Source organism: Callithrix jacchus, chromosome 8 (genome assembly GCF_049354715.1).
Source record: "Callithrix jacchus isolate 240 chromosome 8, calJac240_pri, whole genome shotgun sequence".
NCBI classification, from domain to species: Eukaryota; Metazoa; Chordata; class Mammalia; order Primates; family Cebidae; genus Callithrix; species Callithrix jacchus.
This window is the reverse complement of record NC_133509.1, coordinates 44,954,871-44,981,741: the sequence shown is the minus strand read 5'-3', so window position 1 is coordinate 44,981,741 and position 26,871 is coordinate 44,954,871. Positions and strand designations below refer to the sequence as shown.

The 26,871-nt window shown below is 42.3% G+C and overlaps 1 protein-coding gene and 1 pseudogene across 17 annotated transcripts in view; one reads left to right on the top strand and one right to left on the bottom strand.

The window, feature by feature from the left end:
• MGA (MAX dimerization protein MGA) overlaps positions 1-26,871 on the top strand; it is a 155,337-nt gene that overhangs the window by 5,577 nt on the left and 122,889 nt on the right. The window lies entirely within an intron of this gene.
• LOC118144853 (14-3-3 protein eta pseudogene) lies at positions 19,380-20,151 on the bottom strand (annotated as a pseudogene).

Genomic DNA, 26,871 nt, shown 5'->3' with positions numbered 1-26,871 from the left:
AACAAAATTTATTTTAGGTTAGTTTTTGAGATGTAGTCTCACTCTGTCAACCAGGCTGGAGAGCAATGGCACTATCTCTGCTTATTGCAGCCTCTGCCTCCTGGGTTCAAGTGATCTTCCTACCTCTGCCTCTTGAGTAGCTGGAATTACAGGTGGTTCTTAAGCCTCAGCCATCCAAGTAGCTGGGAATACAGGTGTGTGCCACCATGCTGGGCTAATTTTTTTGTATTTTTGGTAGAGACGGGGTTTCATCATGTTTCCTAGATTGGTCTCCTGAGCTCAAGGGATCTGCTCGCCTCCTAAAGTACTGGGATTAGAGGCATGAGCCACCACACCTGGACTATTATAATTAAGGAACCAATAATGATACATTATTATTATTATTGTGAGATGGAGTTTCACTCTTTCACCCAGGTTGGAGTGCACTGGGGCGATATTAGCTCACTGCAACCTCCACCTTCCAGTTTCAAGTGATTCTCCTGCCCCAGCCTCCCGAGTAGCTGGGATTACAGGCACGTGCCACCATGTCTGACTGATTTTTGTATTTTTAGTAGAGATGGGTTTCACTATGTTGGCAAGGCTGGTCTCGAACTCCTGACCTTGTGATCCACCCACCTCAGCCTCCCAAAGTGCTGAGATGACAGGCATGAGCCACTGTGCCTGGCCCCATGATACATTATTATTAACAAAAGTCCATAGTTTACTCAGATTTCCTTTTTATCTAATGTCCCTTTTTTGTTCCAGTATTCCATCCAAGATAACACAGTACTTTTTTTAGTCATGTCTCCTTAGAATCCTCTTGGCTATGATAGTTTCTCATGCTTTCCTTGTTTTTGATGACCTTGACACTTTTGAGGAATACTGGTCAGGTTTTTTGTAGCATGTTACTCAATTGGGATTTGATGCTTTTTTCATCATTAGACTGGTGTTAGAGTACTTAGTATCAACATGATTGTCAATATTGATGTGACCTTGATCACTTCGCTGTCAGTTTAGTTTTTTTTTTTTTTTGGGGGGGGGGAAGGCAGAAAGGAAGGGAATAAGGACGGTAGGGAGGAAGGAAGGGATGAAGGAATGAAGGAAGGAAGGGAGGAAGCGGGGAGGGAGGGAGGGAGGGAGGGAGGTAAGGGAAGAAAGGAAATCAAGCAATGAAAGAGACATTGCCGACCTGGATCTAGAGGTTTACAAGTTGATTTCTTTTTTTTTGAGAGAAGGAAAGAAAAAAAAAATAAGTAAAGGAGAGGAAGAAAGAGGAAGAGAAAGAGGGAGAGTAAATGGAAATATTGCTTTATTTTGAAAAAAATTGGGTATTAATAATGGCCAATCAATGTTTCATTTAAACTAATGGGTAGGTGTGATGTGGTATTGACAAGAATGTATATTTTGTGTATTTGAAGTGGAGAGCTCTATAAATATTTATTAAGTTTATTTGTTCTGGATCTGAGTTCGAGTCCTTGATATCCTTATTAATTTTCTGTCTCATTGAATCTAAGTCTCCTATCTGGGTATTAGGATCGTTAGCTCTTGTTGTTGCATTGATCCTTTTACCACTATATCTTTGTTGCTTTAAAATCTATTTTATCCGATACAAGAATTGTAACTCCTGCTTTTTATTTATTTTTTATTTTTGCTCTCCATTTGGTTGGTAAATCTTTCTCCATCCCTTTGTTTTGAGTCTTTGTGTATCCTTGCATGTGAAACAGGTCTGGATGTAACATGCCGTTGGGTTTTGGCTGTGTCTTTTGATTGGGAATTCAGTCAATTTAAATTTAGGGTTACTGCCATTTGATGTTGACTGGCTGTTTTATCCATTTGTTGGTGTAAATTATTCTTTATGTTGATGCTCTTTACTTTTTGGTGTATTTTTAGAAAGGCTAATACTGATTGTTTCTTTCTGTGTGTAATGCTTCTTTCAGAAGCTTTTGTAAAGCAGGCCTGGTGGTAATAAAATCTCTGAGTTCTTGCTTGTTCATAAAAGATTTTATTTTTCCTTCAGTTGTGAAGCTTAGTTTGGCTGGATATGAAATTCTGGGCTGAAGGTTCTGTTCTTTGAGGATGTTGAATATTGGCCCCCACTCTCTTCTGGCCTGTAGACTTTCTGCCGAGAGATCTGCTGTAAGTCTGATAGGCTTGCCTTTGTGGGTAATCTGACCTTTCTCTCTGGCTGCCCTTAGTATCCTCTCCTTCGTTTCAACCCTGGTGAATCTAACGATTATGTGCCTTGGGGTTGCTCTTCTTGAGGAATATCTTTGTGGTGTTCTCTGTATTACCTGGGGTTGAATGTTGACCTGCTTTGCTAGTTTAGGAAAATTTTCCTGAATAATATCCTGAAGGGTATTTTCCAGCTTGGATTCATTCTCTCCGTCGCATTCAGGTACACCTATCAAACGTATATTTGGTCTTTTCACATAGTCCCACATTTCTTGGAGACTTTGCTCATTCCTTTTTATCCTTTTTTCTCTAATCTTTTCTTCACGTTTTATTTCATTAAGTTGGACTTTGACCTCTGATATCCCTTCTTCTGCTTGAACAATTCGAGTGTTTAAACCTGTGCATACTTCTCGGAGTTCCTGTATTGTATTCTTCAGTTCCATTAATTCACTCATACTCCTCTCTAAGTTGTCTATTCTCAATAGGATTTCATCAAACCTTTTTTCAAAGTTCCTAGTTTCTTTACGTTGGGCTACAACATGTTCTTTTAACTCACCGAAGTTTGTTATTATCCATTCCTTGAAGAGTGATTCTGTCATCAGGAGGCGCTCGTTCTCCATCAAGCCTTGTTCCATTGTTGATGTGGAACTGCGATCATCTTTAGAGGGAGAGGCGTTCTGACTTTGAGTATTCTCAGCTTTTTTACGCTGGTTTCTTCCCGTCATTGTAAATTTATCCTCCTGTCGTCTTTGAAATTACCAACTTTCAGATTAGGTCTCTTGAGTGGACGTCCAAGTTGTTAGTTCCCAGGGCCAGAGCAGCGGCGTTAAAACTGATGGTGCTTTTCTGCCCAGGATTCTCCTGTCGGGCTTCCTTCTTGTTTCCGTAGTAGGTGACTCTGCCTTCCCGGGGCTCCAAACCTCGGTCAGAAGGGGAACCTGTCCTGTTTACTCTGCGCCGAGTGCTGCCGCGTCGAGGTGCCGGCGGAACCTCTGCACCGACCACGAGAGTCGCGCTGGCGACTCGTGTGTTTCCACCACTGGGAGATCTTCTGCTCCGTGAGCGACCAGACTTTGTCTGAAAGTGTGGCGTCCTCTAGTTCTCTGCGCCTTCCCTGAGAGCTGCAATCCCGGGATGTTAGCGATCGGCCATCTTGGATCGTTCTCCGTCAGTTTAGTTTTTAAATGTTTGCTTTTCTATAGCTAATATTAAAAAATGTTTTTTACTTGCAATATAAAAGTAAATATTTGTTGATATTCTGCACGTCTATCAGTAGCATTTATAATAAGTAATACGTTGACAAGCCTAATAATACAGAAAGAGGCTGGGTTATAGTCAAGGAAAAATAATGGCGAAGTTGCCTGAAGGGCTGATTGTAGAAAGGAGTTAAAGGCATTAGTACTGTATAGCGTATTTTAACAGTCTTTAAGCTGTTTTAGGACTCTGCTCTAAGAGGAACATTCTGATAATCAAGAATTAGGTCTAAATTCAAAGGCAGAAAAGGAATTATTTAATTATTCATAATGGGATGAAAATACAAATAGGATAGTTTAGATCAATTTGGTAAAATCTTCTGGCCTGGTGCGGTGGCTCATGCCTGTAATCCTAGCACTTTGGGAGGCCCAGTTAGGCACATCACCTGAGATCAGGAGTTCGAGACCAGACTGCCCAACATGGCAAAACTCCATCTCTACTAAAAATACAACTAGCAGATTGTGGTGGGAGGTGCCTATAATTCCAGCTTCTCAGGAGACTGAGGCAGGAGAATCACTTGAATCTGGGAGGTAAAGGTTGCAGTGAGCTGAGATTGTGCCATTGTACTTCATCTGGTGCGACAAGAGCGAAATTTCATCTCAAAAAAAAAAAAAAATTCCAGTTCAACAACAAATAATTAATGAGCCCAACTTCATGCTGGGTATTCTGCCAGGTGCTAAGGATTGAGCAGTGAACAGGACAAAGTCTATGTCCTCATGGAAGTTATATTTTGGTAGACTGTGAGCTAATAAAAAAAAGATGATTTCAGAGCTGAGCATGGTGGCTCATGCCTGTAATCCCAGCACTTTGGGAACCTGAGGCGGGAGGATCACTTGAGGCCAGGAGTTCGAGACCAGCCTGGCCAACATGGTGAAACCCCATCTCTACTAAAAATACAAAAATTGCTGAAGGAATTAACCGACAGTGCAGAGTAAACAAACAAACAAAAATACAAAAATTAGCCAGGCGGCATGGTGGGGTATACCTGTAATCCCAGCTGCTCTGGAGGCGGAGGCTGGAGAATCGCTTGAACCCGAGAGGTGAAGATTGCAGTAAGCCGAGATCATGCCACTGCACTCCAGCCTGGGCAACAGAGCCAGACTCTGTCTCAAAAGAAAAAAAAGAAAAGGAAAAACAAAACAAACCCCTCCAAAAACCACTGAATAATGCCTTTATGATTATAGTGTTAATAGGCTCTTCCTGTTACTTGAATCCTCATGTTTTTATCACTTTCTGCCTGAAGATTTTTACTTTCTCTCCATTGTTTGAGGATATAAACCCCAGATTTCTTTTTTATTTTATTTATTTATTTATTTTTTGAGACGGAGTTTTGCTCTTGTTACCCAGGCTGGAGTGCAATGGCACGATCTCGGCTCACCGCAACCTCTGCCTCCTGGGTTCAGGCAATTCTCCTGCCTCAGCTTCCTGAGTAGCTGGGATTACAGGCATGCGCCACCCTGACCAGCTAATTTTTGTATTTTTAGTAGAGACGGGGTTTCACCATGTTGACCAGGATGGTCTCGATCTCTTGACCTCGTGATCCACCCGCCTTGGCCTCCCAAAGTGCTGGGATTACAGGCTTGAGCCACCGCGCCCGGCTATTTATTTTTTAAGACGGGGTTTCACCATGTTGGTCAGGCTGGTCTTGAACTCCCAACCTCAGGTGATCCGCCCACCTTGGCCTCCAAAGTGCCTGGATTGCAGGTGTGAGCTACCACGCCCGGCCTAAACCCTAGATTTCTTAGCTTAGCATACCAGAGCTTTCATTGTCTGACTGGACTCTACATCATCTTGCTCCTTTTTATCTTTTCTTCTCTATCACTCCTACCGTGCCCAATGTGCTTGGCTCCTTTATAGCCCCCTGTTGGCTTGGAATACTTTTGTCTCCTGCTCATCCTCAAACTCCTACTCAGTCTTCAATATCCACCTTAAATTTGCAGTATAATTTTCCCTTATTTCGACTGATAAAATTGACCCCTTCAGTGCATGGTACTTCCTCAGTGCTGTTGCTTATACTTCAGTTTATAGCAAAATAGAAAATCAGTTGGTAATTTGTCTTTTAAAAAAATTCATTTGTTTCTCCAGTGCTTGGCATGTGGTAGATGCTTAATAATGCATTGAGAAAGTTTAAAAGTTTTCCTTTGGCCAATGAGTAAATAATTAAAAACTAGATCTTATAATACACAATCATATGGATCATTTTTAGGATTCATACGATTTTTAGGATCTTTTTTTTATGTCAGGTTTTTTTGTTTTTTGTTTTTTTTGAGACGGAGTTTCGCTCTTGTTACCCAGGCTGGAGTGCAATGGCGTGATCTCGGCTCACCACAACCTCCGCCTCCTGGGTTCAAGCAATTCTCCTGCCTCAGCCTCCCAAGTAGCTGGGACTACAGGCTCGTGCCACCATGCCCAGCTAATTTTTGTATTTTTAGTAGAGACAGGGTTTCACCATGTTGACCAGGATGGTCTCGATTTGTTAACCTCATGATCCACCCGCCTCGGCCTCCCGCAGTGCTAGGATTATAGGCGTGAGCCACCGCGCCCGGCCTAGTTGTTGGTTTGAATGATACTCATTGTGGCATAATTTAGCCAGTAAAGTTTAGTGAAATGATGTCAGTTAGGAGTCTTAGTTCAGAGACATATTAGGAATGTTTTAATATCTAGGGCTGAATAATGCTTATTCTTTGGAGGCAGGCTATTATAATAGATTTTTTCTTCACTTGCCCACTTTTCCACCCACCTTCTCAGTAGTTGGGAATTCTATTTTAACATTACACGTGTACTTTGAGTTCTTTGCTGGAGAAGGAACCTAATGTAATTAAATCCAGTAGAATCAGCAGTACTCACCCCAGGAATGTCCTTTAAATTGTTGGACAGAAGAAGGCTTACTGGTGTGAATTGTAGGTGTGAAGATTTTTCAGCCTGTCAGTCCAAAGTAGGGTTGATTATTTTGTCATTCAATCATAAGCATGTATTGAGCAACTGCCTTATATGGGTATTGTATAAGGTACAGTTCAGGAACACACACAAGAGAAATAAAAGGCATGGTTCTCTGCACATAAGGCCTTGACAATTTAGTTGAGGAATTGAAACATAAGATTAGGAAGGAATTTAATCTTAACAAGCAATATATCAGTATGTGCAGAGTACTGAAGTATAAATCAGAAACTGCATTTCTTAAGCCCATTATTATATTCTCAGGGTTATTTGCAGTCTTATATCAGTTTTCAGCATTTTAACCTGACTTGAAGTTCTGTATTTTCTCTTATCCTTTAACATTTCTAGTTTCAATAAAATATTGATTTAGCTCTTTGTTTAATATGATAAAAGCCATATATAAGAAGAGTCCTCTGCAACCATGTTCCATCCAAGCATTTTATTCTTTAATGGCTATAAAGTAAGTACATAGGCCCACACCTGTATCCCAGCAGTTTGGGAGACCAAGGAAGGAGGTTTGCTTGAGGCCAGGAGTTTGAGACCAACCTGGGCAACATAGTGAGACTCTGTCTCTACAAAAACATAAAAATGAAAAATAAAGGCTTGGCATGGTGGCTCATGCCTGTAATCCCAGCACTTTGGGAGGCCAAGGCGGGTGGATCACGAGGTCAGGAGTTCAAGACCAGCCTGGCCAACATGGTGAAACCTCGTCTCGACTAAAATTACAAAAATTAGCTGGGCAGTGTTGGTGTGTGCCTGTCATCCCAGCTACTCTGGAAGCTGAGGCAGGATAATCTCTTGAACCTGGGAGGTGGAGGTTGCAGTGAGCCAAGATTGAGCCACTGCACTCTAGCCTGGGTGACAGAGCAAGACTCTGTTTCAAAAAAAAAAAAAGAAAAGAAAAAAATACATAATTTGAAAAGGTGGAATGTCATTTATCCTTTACAAGTATGACAGAGGCACACTTTCATTTTTTTTGCTATGTGTAGGTTCCTCCTTTGCATACTTTGTCTTTTCCACTCAGAGGGGTGGAGGGGAAAAGAAAACCTGGAGAACAGATTTTGTGTATGTATATGAATGTGAGTTTAAAAATATGTGTTTTCATTAAAGGCAACCAGCTGAATGGAAAAGAAAAGAAGTACATATTTTCATATTTGAATTATAAAAGTGGCTTGCTTTTGTGAAGGTAAATACATAAACACAAAGAAGGAAATAATTTCTAATATGCTATCACTGTTAGCCTATTGAGATGCTTTTAGATTTCTTTGTTTTTTAAATGGTAAGTGTTTTTGAGCTCAGATACCTTTAGAAAAAAGATAATTACCTTCACATAGGTGGATCTGATGAGATTACCCTCCATAAAATTCTTCAGTAGCTTTGCATAGTAAATGGAATCAAGTTGAGACAAGTTCACATTCCTTTTATTTATTTATTTATTTTTTAAGATGGGGTTTCACCATGTTGGTCAGGCTGGTCTTGAACTCCTGACCTCAGGTGGTCTGCCCGCCTTGGCCTCCAAAGTGCTTGGATTTCAGGCGTGAGCCACCACGCCAGGCTAAGTTCACATTCCTTACTTAGCTTTTATGAGTCAAACTCCGCCTCCTGGGTTCAAGTGATTCTCCGGGCTCAGCCTCCTAGGTAGCTGGGACTACAAGCGTGCCACTAGTCCTTGGCTAATTTTTTTTGTGTTTTTAGTAGAGGGCGGGGGGTTTCACTGTTTTGGCCAGGCTGGTGGCGAACTTATGATAAACTGTTTCATAGTTTATCTCATGCCATTTGTCTCCCTCATACACATCTTTGTTTGTTGTTGTTGTTGTTGTTTTTTTTTTGGTAGGGGGCACAGAGTTTAGCTCTTGTTGCCCAGGGGGGAGTGCAATGATGCAATCTTGGCTCACCGCAACCTCTGCCTTCCAGGTTGAAGCAGTTCTCCTGCTTCAGCCTCCTGAGTAGCTGGGATTATAGGCATGTGCCACCATGCTTGGCTAATTTTGTATTATTAGTAGAGATGGGATTTTACCATGTTGGCCAGGCTGGTCTCGAACTCCTGACCTCAGGTGATCCACTTGCCTCGGCCTCACAAAGTGCTGGGATTATAGGCGAGAGCCACCGCACCCAGCCACATCTTTGTTTTTTCTGTATTACATGTGTGTAATACTTTTAGGCCTCTATATGAGGGGTTGGCAGATGTTTTTTTGTAAAGGGCTAGATAGTATAAATAATTTAATTTGTGGGTCTTAGTGTTTCTTTTTCTTTCTTTTCTTTTCTTTTTTTTTTGAGATAGAGTTTTGCTCTTGTCTCCCAGGCTGGAGTGTTGTGGCGTGATCTCGGTTCACTGCAACCTCCACCTCCTGGGTTCAAGCCATTCTCCTGCCTCAGCCTCCCAAGTAGCTGGGATTGCAGGTGGCTGCCACCATGCCCAGGTAATTCTTTGTATTTTTTGTAGAGATGGGGTGTTGCCATGTTGGGCAGGCTGGTCTCAACTCCTCACCTCAGGTAATCCTCCTGCCTCAGCCTTCCAAAGTGCTGGGATTACAGGTGTTACCTACCATGCCTAGCTAGCATTTCTTTTAAGTACTACTCAATTCTGTTGCAGTAGTAACCTACTGGAGCAGTTCAGAGGGGACCTGCTCTGATGATCACAATGTCAGGTTACTTTGTAGATATAGAAGAGCCAAGACTGCAAGTTATGTAGCCTGGGCATGCACAATAGAAAAAGCTTTGATGTCTAACAATACCCAGAACCAACATCCCTCCTCCCCTCCCCCAGCAGGACCAAGAAGTCTGGACATGACTAGAACTTGAATGCTGGATCCTTTTTAGAAGCAACAGTTCCATTGGCCGTAAAGATCCGGGGCTAAAATTCTCCTCAACATACCTTAACAAAATAGTCAAATTTGAAACCCTCCAGTCAGACCTTGGCAGCAAACATTCACAAATCATCTCCCTTGCCCTCCAGCCTCTTAAAACATGTCCCAGACTCCAAATCAAGGAGACAGATTTGAGCTGGGCCTACTGTTTCCTTTCTGGTCTGTCTTACAATAAAGCGTTTCTTTTCTCAAAAGCTGGTACCTCCTTCCTGTAGGAGATGGGGGGAAAAAAAAGCTGGTGTTATAGTATTGGCTTCAATGCATATTGGGCAGTGAGCCTGTTTGCTAGATAACAGCACAAACGCAGCCATAGATAAGAATATGTAAACAAATGAAATGGCTGTGTTTCAGGGAAACTTCATATATAGACACTGAAATTTGAATTTCATATAATTTTTTTTTGTTTTGAGACCAAGTCTCACTCTGTCACCCAGGCTAGAGTGCAGTGGTGCAATCTTGGTTCACCACAGTCTCCGCCTCCTGGGTTCAAGTGATTCTCCTGGCTCAGCCTTGTGAGTAGCTGGGACTATAGGCATACGCCACCACCTGCACCCCCAACCCTTGACTAATTTTTTATTTATTTTTCGTAGAGAGGGAGTTTCACTATGTTGACCAGGTTGGTCTCGAACTCCTGACCTCAGATGATCTGCCTGCCTCTGCCTTCCAAAGTGCTGGAATTATAGGCGTGAGCCACCACATGCACCCTTTCATGTAATTTCTACATGTCAAAAATTTTTATTGCATATTTTAATGTTTGAAAGTAAATGAATTTTTAAAATTATTATTTTTTCTTTTTTTGGAACCATTAAAATATGTAAAAAATCATTCTTAGCTTGTGTGGCATATGAAAACAAATGGCAGAACATGGCCTTTGGGGCTATAGTTTATGGACTCCTGCTCACTTGCTGGGTGCCTCTGCCCCTACTGAGCACTTTCTTCTCTTCCTGCCATACTTTCTTTTCCTAGCATGGCTGATTTAGTCGAATCTCATCGCAATGTTACAGTCTCAAGGTAGTCAGAATTTGTTTTACATCCTCCTTTTCTGGTGATGGAAGTTCTCTGTTTAGAGCTCTTTTATTTGAGACAGGGTCTTGCTCTGTTGCCCATGCTGAAGCACAACCTTGACCTCTGAGGCCCAAGCCATCCTCCTGCTTCAGCCTCCCGTATACCTGGGACTATATGTCACCCACCACTCCTAGCTAATTTCTTTTTTTTTTTGTGAGACGGAGTTTCGCTCTTGTTGCCTATTCTGGAGTGCAATGTGGTGCAAACTCAGCTCACCACAACCTCCGTCTCTTGGGTTCGAGCAATACTTTTGCCTCAGCCTCCCAAATAGCTGGGATTACAGGCATGTGCCACCATGCCTGGCTAATTTTGTATTTTTAGTAGAGATGGGGTTTCTCCATGTTGGTCAGGCTGGTCTCGAACTCCCCACCTCAGGTGATCCTCCCGCCTCGGCTTCCCAAAGTGCTGGGATTACAGGCATGAGCCACCGTGCCAAGCCCCACCCCTGGCTAATTAAAAATATTTTTATGTTTAATTTTATTTTTTATACTTTTTAATTAATTTTTTGAGATGGAGTTTCGCTTTTGTTGCCCAGGCTGGAGTGCAATGGTGCAATCTTGGCTAACTGCAACCATCACCTTCCAGGTTCAAGTGATTCTTCTACCTCAGCCTCCTGAGTAGCTGGGACTACAGGGGTGTGCCACCATACCTACCTAATTCTGTATTTTTTAGTAGAGATGGGGTTTCTCCATGTTGGTCAGGCTGGTCTTGAACTCCCGATCTCAGGTGATCCACCCACCTTGGCCTCCAGAAGTGCTGGGATTACAGATGTGAGCCATCGTGCCTGGCCAGTTTTTACTTACTTACTTAATTATTATTTTTTGAGATGGAACCTTGCTCTGTTGCCCAGGCTGGAGTGCAGTGGTGTGATCTTGGCTCACTGCAGCCTCCGCCTCCCAGGTTCAAGCAGTGCTTCTGTTCTGTCTCAGCCTCCTGAGCAGCTGGGATTACAGGTGTGGGCCACCATGCCTGGCTAAATTTTTTTTGTATTTTTAATAGAGAAAGGGTTTCACTGGTTGGTCAGGCTGGTCTCAAACTCTTGACCTTGTGATCTGTCTGGCTTGGCCTCCCAAAATCCCAGCAGCTTGGGAGGCTGAGGCGGGTGGATTACCTGAGGTCAGGAGTTCAAGATCAGTTTAAACAACTTGGTAAAACCCTGTCTTTACTGAAAATACAAAACTAGGCTGGGTGCAGTGGCTCATGCCTGTAATCTCAGCACTTTGGGAGGCTCAGGTGGGTGGATCTTGAGGTCAGGAGATCAAGAACATCCTAGCCAACATGGTGAAACCCCGTCTCTACTAAAAATACAAAAAAATTAGACAAGTGTGTCAGTGCATGCCTCTAGCCCCAGCTACTCTGGCGGCTGAGGCAGGAGAATTGCTTGAACCTGTGGGGCAGAGGGTGCAGTGAGCTAAGATCGCACCACTGCATTCCAGCCTAGTGAGAGAGTGAGACTCTTTCTCAAAAAAACAAAACAAAATTAGCTGGATGTGGTGGTACATTTCTGTAATCCCAGCTACTTGGGAGGCTGAGGCAGGAGAATCCCTCAAACCCAGCAGGCGGAGGTTTCAGTGAGCCAAGATTGCACCACTGTATTCCAGCCTGGGCAACAAGAGCAAAACTATTAAAAAAAAAAAAAAAAAGAAAATTCCTAATTATGTCAATCCTTTCTTTTAGGAAACAGTTTTGCTTTGTCTCCCAGGCTGGAGTGCAGTGGCGTGATTTCAGCTCACTGCAACCTCTGCCTCTGCCTCCCAGGTTTAAGTGATCCTCCTACCTCAGCCTCTTGAGTAGCTGGAACTATAAACATGTGCCACCATGCCTGGCTACTTTTTGTATTTTTTGTACAGATGGGATTTTGCCATGTTGGCCAGGCTGGTGTTGAACTCCTGGCCTCAAGTGATCCACCCGCCTCGGCCTCCCAAAGGCCGAGATTACAGGAGTGAGCTACTGTCCCAGCCCCGACCTTTTTTAAATGCAGCATAGTTTTTGCATATTCTCACCACTGTTATTGGCCACCTCTGGTCCTCTTTAAGTATTGTATTTAAAATAGGACATACTCTTCTAGATTTAAGCAATCCAGCCCAGCATATAGAGGAATTACTTCCTCTCAGGATCTAGATACCACACATTTAATGTAGGGTTTCTTGTACATGTGTCCCATTGTTGGCTCATATTGAACTTACTTCGTAGGGGTAAGAGGAAAAACCAAACTGCTTTTTCCTAATCTCGTATACTGCTCAACACTTCTGACAACAGATGTGTGTTGGATTTTTCTTTACACACCAAGCAGTTCTCCAGTAGACACCAATTGAGTATCCTATAATTCAGTTGTAACACTCTCTACCTGCAGATAGTGTCATATGGAATAGGTTAAGGGCTCAACCACACAAAACTGTCTCCACTTCACATGCCAGTTGTACATCCATGTTGTGACCTGTGCTTGCCAACTGGCTATAAACTGGGGATTCCCACAGCCTTCTCCTTGGGTCTGGCTAATTTGCTGGAGTGGCTCATAGAACTCAGGGAAACAGTTTATTTCTGTTTATCCATTTATTATAAAGAATATCATACAGATACAGTTGAGCAGCCAGATGAAAGAGATGCATAAGGCAAGGTCTGTAGGAAGGAGTGTGGAGCTTCTGTGTTCTCTCTTGGTGCTCCACACTGCTGACTCCTCCCTGTGTTCCGCAGTTCAGAACTTCTCCAAACCTTGACCTTTTGGGTTTTGTAGAGGTTTTATTATGTAAGCATTATTGATTAAATCATTGGCCATTGGCGGTCAGCTCAACCTTCAGCTCCTCTTCACAATCAGGAAGTGCGAGTGAGGTGGGAATCAGTTTCAACCCTCTAATCACATGGTTGGTTCTCCTGGCAAGCAGCCCTCAGAAGCTATCTAGGAGTCCACCCTGAGTTGCCTTATTAGAACAAAATTTGCTTCTGTCACCCAGGAAATTCTAAGGGATTTAAAGGCTCTGTGTCAGTTGCTTCTATCAGGAAGTTATTAAGATCTTAAGAGTTTTATCTCAGGAACTGGGGGTAGAGACCAAATATATATTTCTTCTTATATTGTATTACAGTAGGTATTTAAAAGTTTAATTTTGCTAACACATTATAACAGCTTGCAACTCTTCCCAGTAAATGTTTACCTGCTAATATAACGGAACTGACTAGCTTGTCTTTTGTGTATTTTTGCTTTTCCCTGCCCTTCTTCTTTGGAGGTACTAATAAGTAGCAAAATGTTCAAAAGATGGGTAGATAGAGAATAAATGAAATCTCTGGAAAGTCTACACATTTTTTTAAAGATGGGGTTTCTCCATTATGGCCAGGCTGGTCTTGAACACCTGACCTCAGGTGATCTACCCACCTTGGCCTCCCAAAGTGCTAGGATTACAGGCGTGAGCCACTGTGCCCAGCCTTAAAGTCTACACATTTTTAAAAAATTGTATTATTTTATATTTTACTAACTTTTAACGGTCCTTACTGCTTATGCAAAGTCTGCATATTTTATGTTGTTTATATATATATATATATATTTGAGACAGAGTCTTGCTCTGTTGCCAGGCTCTAGGCTGGAGTGCAGTGGCACGATCTCGGCTCACTGCAACCTCCGCCTCCTGGGTTCAAGCAATTCTCCTGCCTCAGCCTCCCGAGTAGCTGGGACTATAGGTGTGTGCCACCACGCCCAGCTAATTTTTGTATTTTTAGGAGAGACGGGGTTTCACCATGTTGGGCAGGATCATCTCGATCTCTTGACCTTGTGATCCGCCTGTCTCGGCCTCCCAAAGTGCTGGGATTACAGGCGTGAGTCACCATGCCCAGCAAAAGCCCCGTATTTTTGAAAGCAACATGGATGCAGCTGGAGGCCATTTTCCTAAGTGAATGAACACACAAACAAAACCAAACACCATATATTCTTACTTTCTTTTTCTTTTTCCTTTTGAGACGGAATTTTGCTCTTGTCACCCAGGCTGGAGTGCAATGGAGTGATCTTGGCTCACTGTAGCCTCCATCTCCTGGTTCAAGTGATTATTTTGCCTTAGCCTCCCAAGTAGCTGGGATTACAGGCACCTGCCAATGTGCCCGGCTAATTTTTCTATCTTTAGTAGAGACAAGGTTTCACCAAGTTAGCTAGCTGGTCTCAAATTCCTGACTTCAGGTGATCTGCCTAACTCGGTTTCCCAAAGTTGTGGGATTAGAGGCATGAGCCACTGCACCTTGCCCACATGTTCTCACCTATAAGTGTGATTTAAACATTAGGTGCTCATGGACATAAAGATGGCAACGGTAGACACTGGGCCCTACCAGACAGGGTAGGGAAGGAGGGGGCAAGTGTTGAAAACTCTCATTATTGGGTATTATGCTTACTACCTAAGTGACAGGATCATTTGTACCCCAAACCTAAGTATCATACAATATAACCATGTAGCAAACCTGCACATGTACTCTGGAATGTCAAATAAAAGTTGAAATTGTTTAAAAAAAAAAGCCTAGAGTGTTGTCTATCGTATAAGGCCTGGTAGTAATGACTGCGATTATAGACCCACTATCTTCACCATCCCTGAAAATAGAATAATAGAATTCTAGGTTGGAAATTTTCTTTCAGTATTTTTGAAAGCCTTGCTTCTGTCTTCCAATATTCCTTTTGAGAAATCTTTTACTATTCTGATTTTTTTTTTTTTTTTTTAGAGGCAGGGCTTGGGGGCGGTCTTACTATGTTTCCGAGGCTGGTCTCCAACTCCTGGCCTCAAGCAATCCTCTTGTCTCGGCCTTCCAAAGTTCTGGGATTATAGGAGTGAACCAGTGTGTCTGACCCCATTCTGCCTCTTGATCCATTATTTAAACCAGTCAGGGCCGGGGGTGGTGGCTCACGCCTGTAATCCCAGCACTTTGAGAGGCCGAGGCAGGTAGATCACATGAGGTAGCTAATTTTTGTATTTTTAGTAGAGACGGGGTTTCACCATGTTGGGCAGGATGGTCTCAGGAAGCTGAGATAGGAGAATTGCTTGAACTCAAGAGGCAGAGGTTGCAGTGAGCTGAGATCGCACCAGTGCCTCCAGCCTGGAAAACAAACATTGAAACTCCGTCTCAAAAAACAAAACCAAACAAAACACACAAAAAACCCAGTCTTTTCCTATCATCCTCTGTCTGGAGGCTTCTCTTGGTTCTTAGGGCTTTCTCTGTGTGGCTTACAAGTTTAAATTCTCATCACTTTTTCTCATCAGTACAACGGAGGTAGTAGTACCTACCTTAGGCTTGTTTTGAATATTAGTGTGATAAAGAATACAAAGTGCTGGAGCCAGCGCAGTGGCTCATGCTTGTAATCGCAGCACTTTGGGAGGCTGAGGTGAGTGGATCACCTGAGGTCAGGAGTTTGAGACTAGCCTGGCCAATGTGGTGAAACTTCCGTCTCTGCTAAAAATACGTAATTAGCTGGACATGGTGGTGGGCTCCCGTAATCCTAGGTACTCAGGAGGCTGAGGCAGGAGAATTGGTTGAACCTGGGAGTTGAAGGTTACAGTGAGTGGAGATCACGCCACTGTACTCCAGCCTGGATGACAGAGCAAGATTCTGTTTCAAAAAACAAAAAATGCTAAAATAGTGCCTTGCATATAATTGTTGCTGTTATCATCATCAACATCTTACTGAGGCATCTCACTAAAGTACCTTTCAATAGTTTTGACAGTCCATAATCACCTTTTGGTACTATGAGGTTTCTATGGTGTGAAATTTTGAGAGACAAAGTCTGGGATAACTTGAAGTGATACTAGAGATTTTTAGGGTTAAGGAATGGAAGTGGGATCTTCCAGTAGCCCTGAGCCTAAAATAGAGGTTTAAAGCCACATAAAAATTTGGTATAATTGAAATGTTTGTAACAGAAGGAAATGATAAATGCTCAAGGTGATGGATACCTTGTTTACCCCACATAATATGTGATTATTATGCATTGTATGCCTTTATCAGAATATCTCATGTACCACATAAATATTATATAAACCTACTATATACCCATAAACTTAAAAATAAAATTGGAAAAAAAAAAAAAGAATTTAGCTGAGTGCGGTGGCTCATGCCTGTAATTCCAGTGCTTTGGGAGGCCGAGGCGGGTGGGTCAGAAGGTCAGGAGATTGAGACCGTCCTGGCCAATGTGGTGAAACCCCGTCTCTACTAAAAATACAAAAAACTAACTCAGCGTGGTGGCACGTGCCTGTAGTCCCAGCTACTCAGGAGACCGAGACAGGAGAATCGCTTGAATGTGAGAGGCAAAGGTTGTGAGCCGAGATCGTGCCACTGCACTCCAGCCTGGCGACAGAGCGAGACTCCATCTCAAAAAAAAAAAAAAAAAGAATTTGGATCCTAGTTGCATTCACTGAGCTTGGAGGTTACAATAGAGTACACGTGTCTCTTCCTCCACCCAGGTGACCTGTTAGCAGGATTATGTATATGTTAGTATCAATCACAGTGTTTTTCAATGTGCTAACTGTATTTATATTTTCTAAATGAAAGCTTTTTAACACTGTAGGTTGCTTTTCAATTCTTTTAAAGTGTTATAACTTCTCCTTTATTTTAAATAGTGTGTTCTTGGAACCAGCATTTTACATTGTCACTAAGAATTTAACTAGATCAATATTGGTGCCATTTGAAATAGGATATTTGAAAAGAGCAGATTTTTTTTCAGATTACATTTTTATGTAAAAGCATACATAATTTCCTCTGATTTGCCTTACCTTTTTTTTTTTTTGAGATGGAGTCTTGCTGTGTTGCCAAGCTGGAGTTGGAGTGTAGCGGTGCAGTCTCGGCTCACTGCAACCTCTGCCTCCCAGGTTCAAGCCATTTACCTGCCTCAGCCTTCTGAGTAGCTGTGACTACAGGCACGGGCCATCATGCCCGGCTAATTTTTTTTTTTGTATTTTAGTAGAAACGGGGTTTTGCCATGTTGGCCAGGATGGTATTGATCTCCTGACCTTGTGATCCAACTGCCTCGGACTCCCAAAGTGCTGGAATTACAAGTGTGAGCCACCATGCCTGGCCTGTGGTATTTTGTATCATGGATTTGAGCATCCATAGATTTTTGTTATCTGCAGGGGGTCCTGGAACCAGTCCTCACAGATAACAAGATACAACTTTATATCTCAAAAGTGAAGCTATAAAGGAAGAGATGATCATGATCTGGAAGGTTTGGTAGAAAGGCAAGACAGTGACAATTATTTCTGGCTCTGTGGGGTAAAGGTTGTAGTAAAGAGAGAAATGTGAGAAAATACTTGAGGGAGGACAACCAGGTTTAAATCAAGGTAAGTAAGTGGAAGGACCATTGAACAGAAGGATTTGAGGAAGCCTGGGAGTTGGTATGACAACAGTGAGTATTTTCTTGGGTGTAGTGGAAAGGTTTGGGCAGTGACAGTTTGGAAAAAACCAGGGTTGAGGACCTACAGATTAGTAAGATAGATCATGGTTCGTATCATAATTGCCTTTGCCTTTGGTGACCTGGGATTATAGAGATCAGAGGGGATGTTGGAAGTTATCGATTGACTCAATTGTCTGAACTTTGCAAGTTGTTTTGGTACTGAAACTGGTTTAAATATCCAAATATTATATGACTTGATGTTATAGAGGTGGTAAATGTTTTTTATAAAGTTAGTGTCAAAGGCAGCAAAGACCATATTCTGGGTGAGGGGTTGAATAAGCAGAGTTGAAGTCACTTGTTAGGTAAAGGCTCCCAGGAGGAATGTGGTGAAAAACTGATTGTGTCCAAGGACTCCTGTGATGCTTACAAAGGGGCTATAAAGCTCAGGATGAGGGGATTGTGGTGACAGGGATCATTTTAGAATTGAGTGATTATCAGTTTAAAATTGAATGGTTTGTGGATATACGCTAGAAGGAAACAGAAATGAATACCTATTAGGATATTGGAATACAGGTTACAATGTTTTCTTTTTCTGAGATAGAATCTCGCTCTGTCACCCAGGCTGGAGTGCTATGCCACGATCTTGGCTCACCGTAACCTCCACCTCCCAGCTTTTTTTTTTTTTGAGATGAAGTTTTGCTCTCGTTACCCAGGCTGGAGTGCAGTGGTGTGATCTTGGCTCACCGCAACCTCCACCTCCTGGGTTCAAGCAATTCTCCTGCCTCAGCCTCCCGAGTAGCTGAGATTACAGGCACCTGCCACCATGCCCGGCTAATTTTTGTATTTTTAATGGAGATGGGGTTTCACCATTTGGCCAGGCTGGTCTTGAACTCCTGACCTCAGGTTGTCCACCTGCCTTGGCCTCCCAAAATGCTGGGATTTACAGGTGTGAGCCACTGTGCCTGGCCAGATATGGGTTAATTTTAATTTTTTCCCCCATAGCAGCCTTTATTTACCCATTGAATTCCAAAACATTTATTTTAGAAGTGTGGCATTTCATAACACCCATCTTGATTGACATGGGCTGACACACATGGTATTGTCAGGATACACAAAGACAATAGCCAAAGAGTTACAAAAAGTAAATCCATGATTGTTAAACAATTGCAACAACAAAAAAAAGTTACAAGTATCAAAACTTAGATGCATTGCATTGAAAAGAAGGTTTGTGCACGTCATAATTTTAAAGAGGCAAAAACAAGGCGCTACTGAAACCTCACGTTAAACAGTTTATTATAAAGCTGATGGAAAGGAGCAAGTTGTCTCTCTGTATCCGCTTCCCTTAACAGTTTTCCATTAGTTGAAGAAAGAGGTGGGAGGGGTGAATTCATTTTTGCATACACAAGATGTACTGCTTAACGAAACACTATCAGCTTGTTTTAAATGGATCTTTTACATATCAACTGTAGCCTCTGTTGGCTAATTCTTTCTAATCTTCCCCATTACTTTCGCCTGGATTTCCCATAAATCAACAGGCATAGTGAAATGCCTCATCAGAATACACTGCTCTGCACAATTCAGAAAGGGACCTCCTGTGGGCTCAAAGCAACCATCAGTCCAGCAGTGCCCATGATTTATCTGAAACTGCTTCCCAAGAGACAGGGGTGCAGATCTGAGTAGCTGTGCTGCCAATACAGATAGGTTTAGCACTAGATATTTAGTGATTGTGGCAAGGAAGAATCCGTGATGATGGGGGTGGTGGGTGAAGGAAGGGCCGGTGGACCTGAAGGATCTTCAGTTGCCTTCTCCTGCTGCTTCATCCTGCTGGTCCCTCGTCTAGAGGGTGAGGTTGTCTCGCAGCAACCGCATGATGAGTGTGGAGTCCTTATAGGAATCCTCATTTAGTGTGTCCAGCTCAGCTACGGCTTCATCATGAAGGCTTGTTTGGCTAAGAGGCAGGCTTGCTCGGGTGCATTCTGGATCTCACAGTAGAACACAGAGAAGTTGAGGGCCAGGCCCAGCCGAATGGGATGCATGGGCTGCATCTGCTCTTTGCTGATTTCAAAGGCTTCCTTGTAGGCAACTTCAGAAGCTTCGACCACACTGTTTTTCTTCTCCCCAGAAGCAACCTCTGCTAAGTAGCGGTAGTAATCACCTTTCATTTTCAGGTAAAACACCTTGCTCTCATACTGGAAATCATTGCAGTTCTTGATCAGGAACTTGTCAAGCAGAGACAGAACATCATTGCAAACTGTCTCCAGCTCCTTCTCAATCTTCTCCCAGTAAGCTTTAATTTTCTCCAATTTCTTTTCCTTTCCATCAGCCATGGTTTTCTGCTCAATGCTGCTAATGACCCTCCAGGAAGATCGCCTGGCACCAACTACATTCTTGTAAGCCACAGAGAGGAGATTTCAATCTTCATTGGAGAGAGGTTCATTCAGCTCTGTAATCGCCTTCATGGCGGAGGCCATGTTCGGCCAGCCGTGCCCGCTGCAGCAGCTGCTCCTGGTCCCCCATGTCGCTCGTGGCTCGGCCTTGCCTCACGCCTCACACTCTAATTTTACTTTTTAATTTTAAAATATGCTAACTTTTTTTTTTTTTTTTTTGAGACATTCTTGCTCTGTCACCCAGGCTGGAGTGCAGTGGCATGATCATAGCTCACTGCAGCCTCTAACTCCTGGGCTCTAGAGATCCTCCTGCCTCAGCTTCCTGAATAGCTGGTACCACAGGCACGTACCACCACACTCAATTAATTAAAAAAAGTTTTTTTGTAGATAGGGGTCTTGCTATGTTTCCCACGGGTCTTAATGGTCTTGAGCTCCTGGGCCCAAGCTATCATTTTTTTTTTTTTTTTTTTTTGAGATAGGGTCTCTCTCTGTTGCCCAGGCTGGAGTGCGTTGGTGTGACCTTGGCCCACTGCAACCTCTGCCTCCTGGGTTTGAGCAGTTCTCTTATCTCAGCCTCCTTATTAGCTGAGACTACAGGTGCATGCCACCATACCCGGGTAATTTTTTGTTGTTGTATTTATTGTACAGATGGAGTTTTGCCTTGTTGCCCAGGCTGATCTTGGAACTCCTGGGCTCAAGTAATCTGCCCACCTTGGTCTCCCAAAGTGCTGGGATTACAGGCATGAGCCACCGTACCTGACCTTTTTTTTTGATGGGGGCCTCACTGTGTTGCCCAGGCTGGACTTGAACTCCTGGTCTCAAGTGATCCTCACATCTCAGCTGTCTCAGCATGAGAATTTGTCATTCTATTCCTGGATGGGGATCATAATGTTTTCTTTTCCTCCCTCTTTTTTTTTTTTTTTTGAGATGGAATCTCACTCTATTGCCTAGGCTAGAGTGCAGTGGGGCGATCTCAGCTCACTGCAGCCTCTGTCTCCCAGGTTCAAGCAGTTCTCTGCCTCAGCCTCCCACGTATCTAGAATTACAGGGACCCACCATCACACCCAGCTAATTTTTGTATTTTTAGTAGGGATGGGGTTTCACCATTTTGGCCAGGCTGGTCTTTAACTCCTGACCTTGTGATCCACCCACCTTGGCCTGGCAAAGTGCTGGGATTACAGGAGGGAGCCACTGCACCTGGCTGCCCCTCTTGTTATACTATTCTTGTCCCATCCAATTTATGACTTCACCCTTTTTTTTGGTACGTTTTTCATTGTCTTACAGTTTCCTCTCTTGTATGGCCATACTATTTTATGGCCCCTTGTCTGGCAATGTTCTAGTTTCTATTCTTGCTTCCAGCTCCGTGAGTCTTTCCTCCACTTACCATTCAGTTGAGAGAGAATGAGAGAGTACATTTTAACCTTTAAGACAGAGAATCTGTTTGTCATTTCTTTTTGACTAAACTCTCATAGCACTCTTTCTTCACAAGCTGATGGTCAATTTATAGAACTTTTGGATCAGTTGCATCCCTCTATGTGATAGTTAGACACAGAAGTCAGGAGCATATAGTTTTTATGTGGAGATATGGGTTGACAGTGAAATAAGAGACTCCTTAATCTGAAAGGCATTGTTGATAGTGCTTTTGCCTTGAGAGAAACGACTGTAAGTGTGCTGACCAATCTGTCAAAGATGATGAGAGCTAGATTACTGTGCACTGAAAGGGAGTGACAAAATCCTTTGATGGTTTAGACGAAGGCCAGTGTTTACACAGCAAGGGCATCAAGGCAGGCTTCATGAAAATACTTGACTTTAAGAATGAGGATTATTTCAATAGGAGTTGATTAGGGAGAATGATGCTGGCGAATTTATGGAATTGGAAGGCAGAGAGAAGATGCTAAAGCAGTGTAATTATAAATAAAAAAGTTCAGATAAAAAACCTGGGGGGCATATTTAGGAAATACAGAGTAGTTCAGTATACAGCAGCAGGGAGAAGGAAAGCTGGGTCCAGAGGAGTAAGGCCCTTAGCATATGCTAAGCTAAGGTGTTGAGGTGCAACTTGGTGTTCATTGTTTGTCTTACAGTTCTCACTAACCTTAAAGTTACTGAGAATTTACAAACGAGTTGTTGAGCCCAGAGAAGTGATACAAATTCTTATCATTGAGATAAGATTGTACATCATTTAAACCTTAGTTTTGTGACATTAGTGTGTAACATTTATTTGTAAGTATTTCCTCTTATTTTTTTTTTTAATTTTAAGATGGAGTCTCACTCTCTCTCCCAGGCTGAAGTCCAATGGTGCGATCTCAGCTCACTGCAACCTCTGCCTCCCAGTTTAAGCTATTGTCCTGCCTCAGTCTCCCTAGTAGCTGGGATTACAGGTGCACATGACCATGTCCAGCTAATTTTTGTATTTTTAGTAGAGACAGGGTTTCAGCATGTTAGTCAGGCTGGTCTCAAACTCCTTACCTCATGATCTGCCCACGTTGGCCTCCCAAAGTGCTGGGATTACAGGCTGAACCACCATGCCCAGCCTTCTCTTAGTTTTTAAAGTTTTGAGATAAAATTAATATACTATAAAATTTACCCATTTAAAGTATGTAATTCAGTGGTTTTTAGTATATTCACAGTAGCGCATCTGTCACCACTGTTTTAGAACATTTCAGCATCCCAGAAAGCAACCCTATACCCACAAGCAGTCATTCCCTGTTTCTCTCCCAATCTTCCCACCCCTAAGTGACCACCAGTCTACTTTGTATCTATGGATTCATCTATTTTGGAACATTTCATATAAATGGAATCATACAAAATGAGGTCCTTTGTAATCTGTGTTTTTGGCATGTTTTTAGGATTCATACATGTTGTAGCATGTATCCATACTTTTCATGGCTGAGTAATATTTCATTGTGTCAATATAGCATATTTTGTTTATCCATTCTTCAGTTGATGAACATTTGGGTTTTCATTTTTTGGCTACTATGAATAATGCTATTGTGAACATTAATGCACCTTTTTTTGTGTAAATGCATGTTTTTATTTTTCTTTGGTATATGCCTAATAGTGGAATTACTGGGTCATATGGTATCTCTATGCTTAAGCTTTTGAGGAATTTCCAGTGTTTTCCAGAGCACCTGCACTGTTTTTTATTTCCACCAACAAAAATTGTTCCAAGTAACACTTTTTTTGTTCTGTTTTGTTTTGAGGCTGGTCTCACTGTGTTGCTCAGGCTGGGGTCCAGTGGTGCAATCACATCTTTTTTTTTTTTTTTTTTTTTTTAGAGGGAAAAAGAGAAAAAGAAGGGGAAAAAAAGAAAAAGAGGGAAAAAGGAATATTACTTCATTCCTAAAATGGGTTTCAATAATGGCCGATCAATATTTTGAGTATTTAAAGTGGTTAATGCATATTTTATGTGTTTAAAATGGAGAACTCTATTGTGTTTATTTGTTCTGGCTCTGAGTTCAAGTCCTGGATATCGTTATCAATTTGTTGTCTCGTTGAATCTAAATCTCATTGTGTGTCTTATGTATCTGGGTGTTAAGATCTCTTATTGTTACATTAATCCTTTTACCCTTGCATCCTTGTAGCTTTGAAATCTATTTTATTAAGTGTGAGAATTGCAACTCCTGCTTTTTATTTATTTATTTTTGCTCTCCATTTGGTTGGTGAGTTTTCTTCCATCCCCTTGTTTTGAGTCTTTGTATATCTTTAGATATATCGTTAGATTTTGTGGATAATGTATATTTTGTGTGTTTAAAATGGAGAGCCCTATTGAGTTTATTTGTTCTGGATCTTAGTTCCAGTCCCGGATATTGATATCAATTTTCTGTCTCGTTGAATCTAAATCTCATTATGGGTCTTATGTATCTGAGTGTTAAGATCTCTTATTATTACATTAATCCTTTTATCCTTGTATCCTTGTAGCTTTGAAATCTATTTTGTCAAATGTGAAAATTGCAACTCCTGCTTTTTATTTATTTATTTTTGCTCTCCATTTGGTTGGTACTTTTTTTTCCCAACCCTTTATTTTGAGTCTATGTATATCTTTGGATATACCGTTAGATTTTGTCTGTCTCTTTTGATTGGGAGATTTGGTTGATTTAAATTTAGGGTTGCTGCCGTTTGATATTAACTGGCTATTTTGTCCTTTCGTTGATAAAAATTCTTCTTTATGTTAATGCTCTTTACTTTTTGGTGTATTTTTAGAAAGGGTCATACTGGTTGTTCCTTTCTGTGTATAGTGCTTCTTTTAGAAGTTCTTGTAAAGCAGGCCTGGTGGTAATAAAATCTCTGAGTACTTGCTTGTTCCTAAAAAATTTTATTTTTCCTTCAAATGTAAAGCTTAAATTGGCAGGATATGAAATTCTGGGCTGAAAGTTCTGTTGATTAAGTATATTGAATATCGGCCCCCACTCTCTTCTAGCTTGTAGGGTTTCCGTTGAGAGATCTGCTGTAAGCCTAATAGGCTTACCTTTATGGGTAACTTGATCTTTCTCTCTGGCTGCCCTTAATATTTTCTCCTTCGTTTCGATCTTGGTGAATCTAACGATTATGTGCCTTGGGGTTGGTCTTCTTGAGGAATATCTTTGTGGTGTTCTCTGTATTGCCTGGGGTTGAATAGTGTCCTGCTTTGCTAAATTAGGAAATTTTCCTGGATAATGTCCTGGAGAGTATTTTCCAGCTTGAATTCATTCTCTCCGTCACATTCAGGTACACCAATCAAGCGTATATTAGGTCTTTTCACATAGTCCCATATTGCTTGGAGATTTTGCTCATTCCTTTTTATCCTTTTTTCTCTATTCTTGTCTTGTCGTTTTGTTTCATTAAGTTGATCTTCGACCTCTGATACCCTTTCTTCTGCTTGATCCATTCGGCTGTTTAAGCTTGTACATATTTCACTAAGTTCTCGTGTTGTATTTTTCAACTTCATAAGTTCATTTATATTCCTCTCTATGTTGTCTATTCTTTTCAACATTTCATCTAACCTTTTTTCCAAGTTCTTAGTTTCTTTACATTGGGTTAGAACAAGTTCCTTTAACTCCCAGAAGTTTCTTATCATCCACCTTTTAAAGCCTACTTCAGATAATGGAACACAGTCCTTTTCCATCAGGGCTTGTTCGGTATCTAATGAGTCCTTTTCCGTCAGGGCTTGTTCCGTTGCTGATGGGTTCTGATTTTGAGTATACTCGGCCTTCTTAGGCTGTTTTTTCCCCTTCATTGTAGATGACCCGCCTTTCTAATTAGTTTTCTGAGTCGACGTCCGACTTATTGATTCCCAGTGCTGGGATCCGAGCAACCCACTGTGGCAGCCTAAATAGCAGCGGTAAGACTGATGGTGCTCTTCTGCCCGGGAATCTCTGGTCTGGCTTCCCTCTTGAGTCCGCATCAAGCGGCTCTGACTTCCCGGAGCTCCAAACTCCGGTCAGTAGGGGAAGTAGTCCCGTTGGCTCTGCATGAAGAGCTGCTGCGCCGAGATGCCGGCACCGCTGCGGCGGCCACAAGAGTTGCGCTGGCGACCCGTGGGGCTCCTCCACTGGGAATCGGCTGATCGGTGAGTGACGAAAATTCGTCTAAAAGTGTGGCGTCGTCTCGCAATCACATCTTACTGTGGTCTTGACCTCTGGGGCTCAAGCAATCCTCCCACCTCAACCTCCCAAGTAGCTGGATCTCCAGGTGCACTCCACCACACCTAGCTAATTTTTGTGCTTTTCGTAGAAACGGAATCCCATTATGTTGCCCAGGCTGGTCTCCAACTGAATTCCTGGGCTCAGGCAATCCTCCTGCCTCGACCTCTCAAAGAGCTGGCATTACAGGTATGAGCCATTGTGCCAGGGCCTAGCCAACACTTAATTGTCTTTTCGATTATAGCCACCTTAGAGGATGTCAAATGGCATCTCATTTGGTTTTGATTTGCATTTCCCTAATGATTAATGACATTGAGCTTCAATTCATGTGCTTTTATTAGTAATTTGTATATTTTTGTTGGAGAAATGTCTTTTCAAGTCCTTAGCCTATTTTAAATTTTAATTTAATTTAATTTTTTTTATTTTGAGACAGAGTTTTGCTCTTGTTGCCCAGGCTGGAGTGCAGTGGTGTGATCTTGGCTCACTGCACCCTCCACTTCCCAAGTTCAAACAATTCTCCTCCTCAGCCTCCTGAGTAGCTGAGACTACAGGTGCGTGCCACTATGCCCAGCTAATTTTTGTATTTTTAGTAGAGACAGGATTTCTCTATATTGGCCAGGATGGTTTCAATCTCTTAACCTCATGATCTGCCTGCCTCAGCCTCCTAAAGTGCTGGGATTACAGGTGTGAGCCACTGTGCCTGGCCATTTTTTTTTTGTATTTTTAGTAAAGACAAAGTTTCTGCATGTTGGCCAAGCTGGTCTCAAAGTCCTGACCTCAGGTGGTCCACTTGCCTCAGCTTCCCAAAGTGCTTGGATTATAGGCATGAGCCACTGCACCCGGCCTATTTTTTTTCTTGAGACAGGGTCCTCCTCTGTTGCCCAGGCTGGAGTGCAGTGACATGATCAGGGCTCACTGCAGCCTTATCCTGTCAGGCTCAAGTGATCTCTTACCTCAGCCTTCCAACTACAGGCATGTGCCACCACACCCGGCTAATTATTTTTTATGTTTTGTAGAGACAAGGTCTTGCTGTGTTGCTGGTGCTGGTCTTGAACTGTGCTCTAGCCAACTTCCTGCCTCGGCCTTGCAAAGTTCTGGGATTACAGGTGTGAGCACCATGGTGCCTGGCTCTAATTTTTAAAGTGATTTTTGTTGTTGAGTTGTAGGAGTTCTTTTTATATTCTGAATACTAGTCCATTATCAGATAGATGGTTTGAAATTATTTCTCCTTTTCTATACATTGCCTT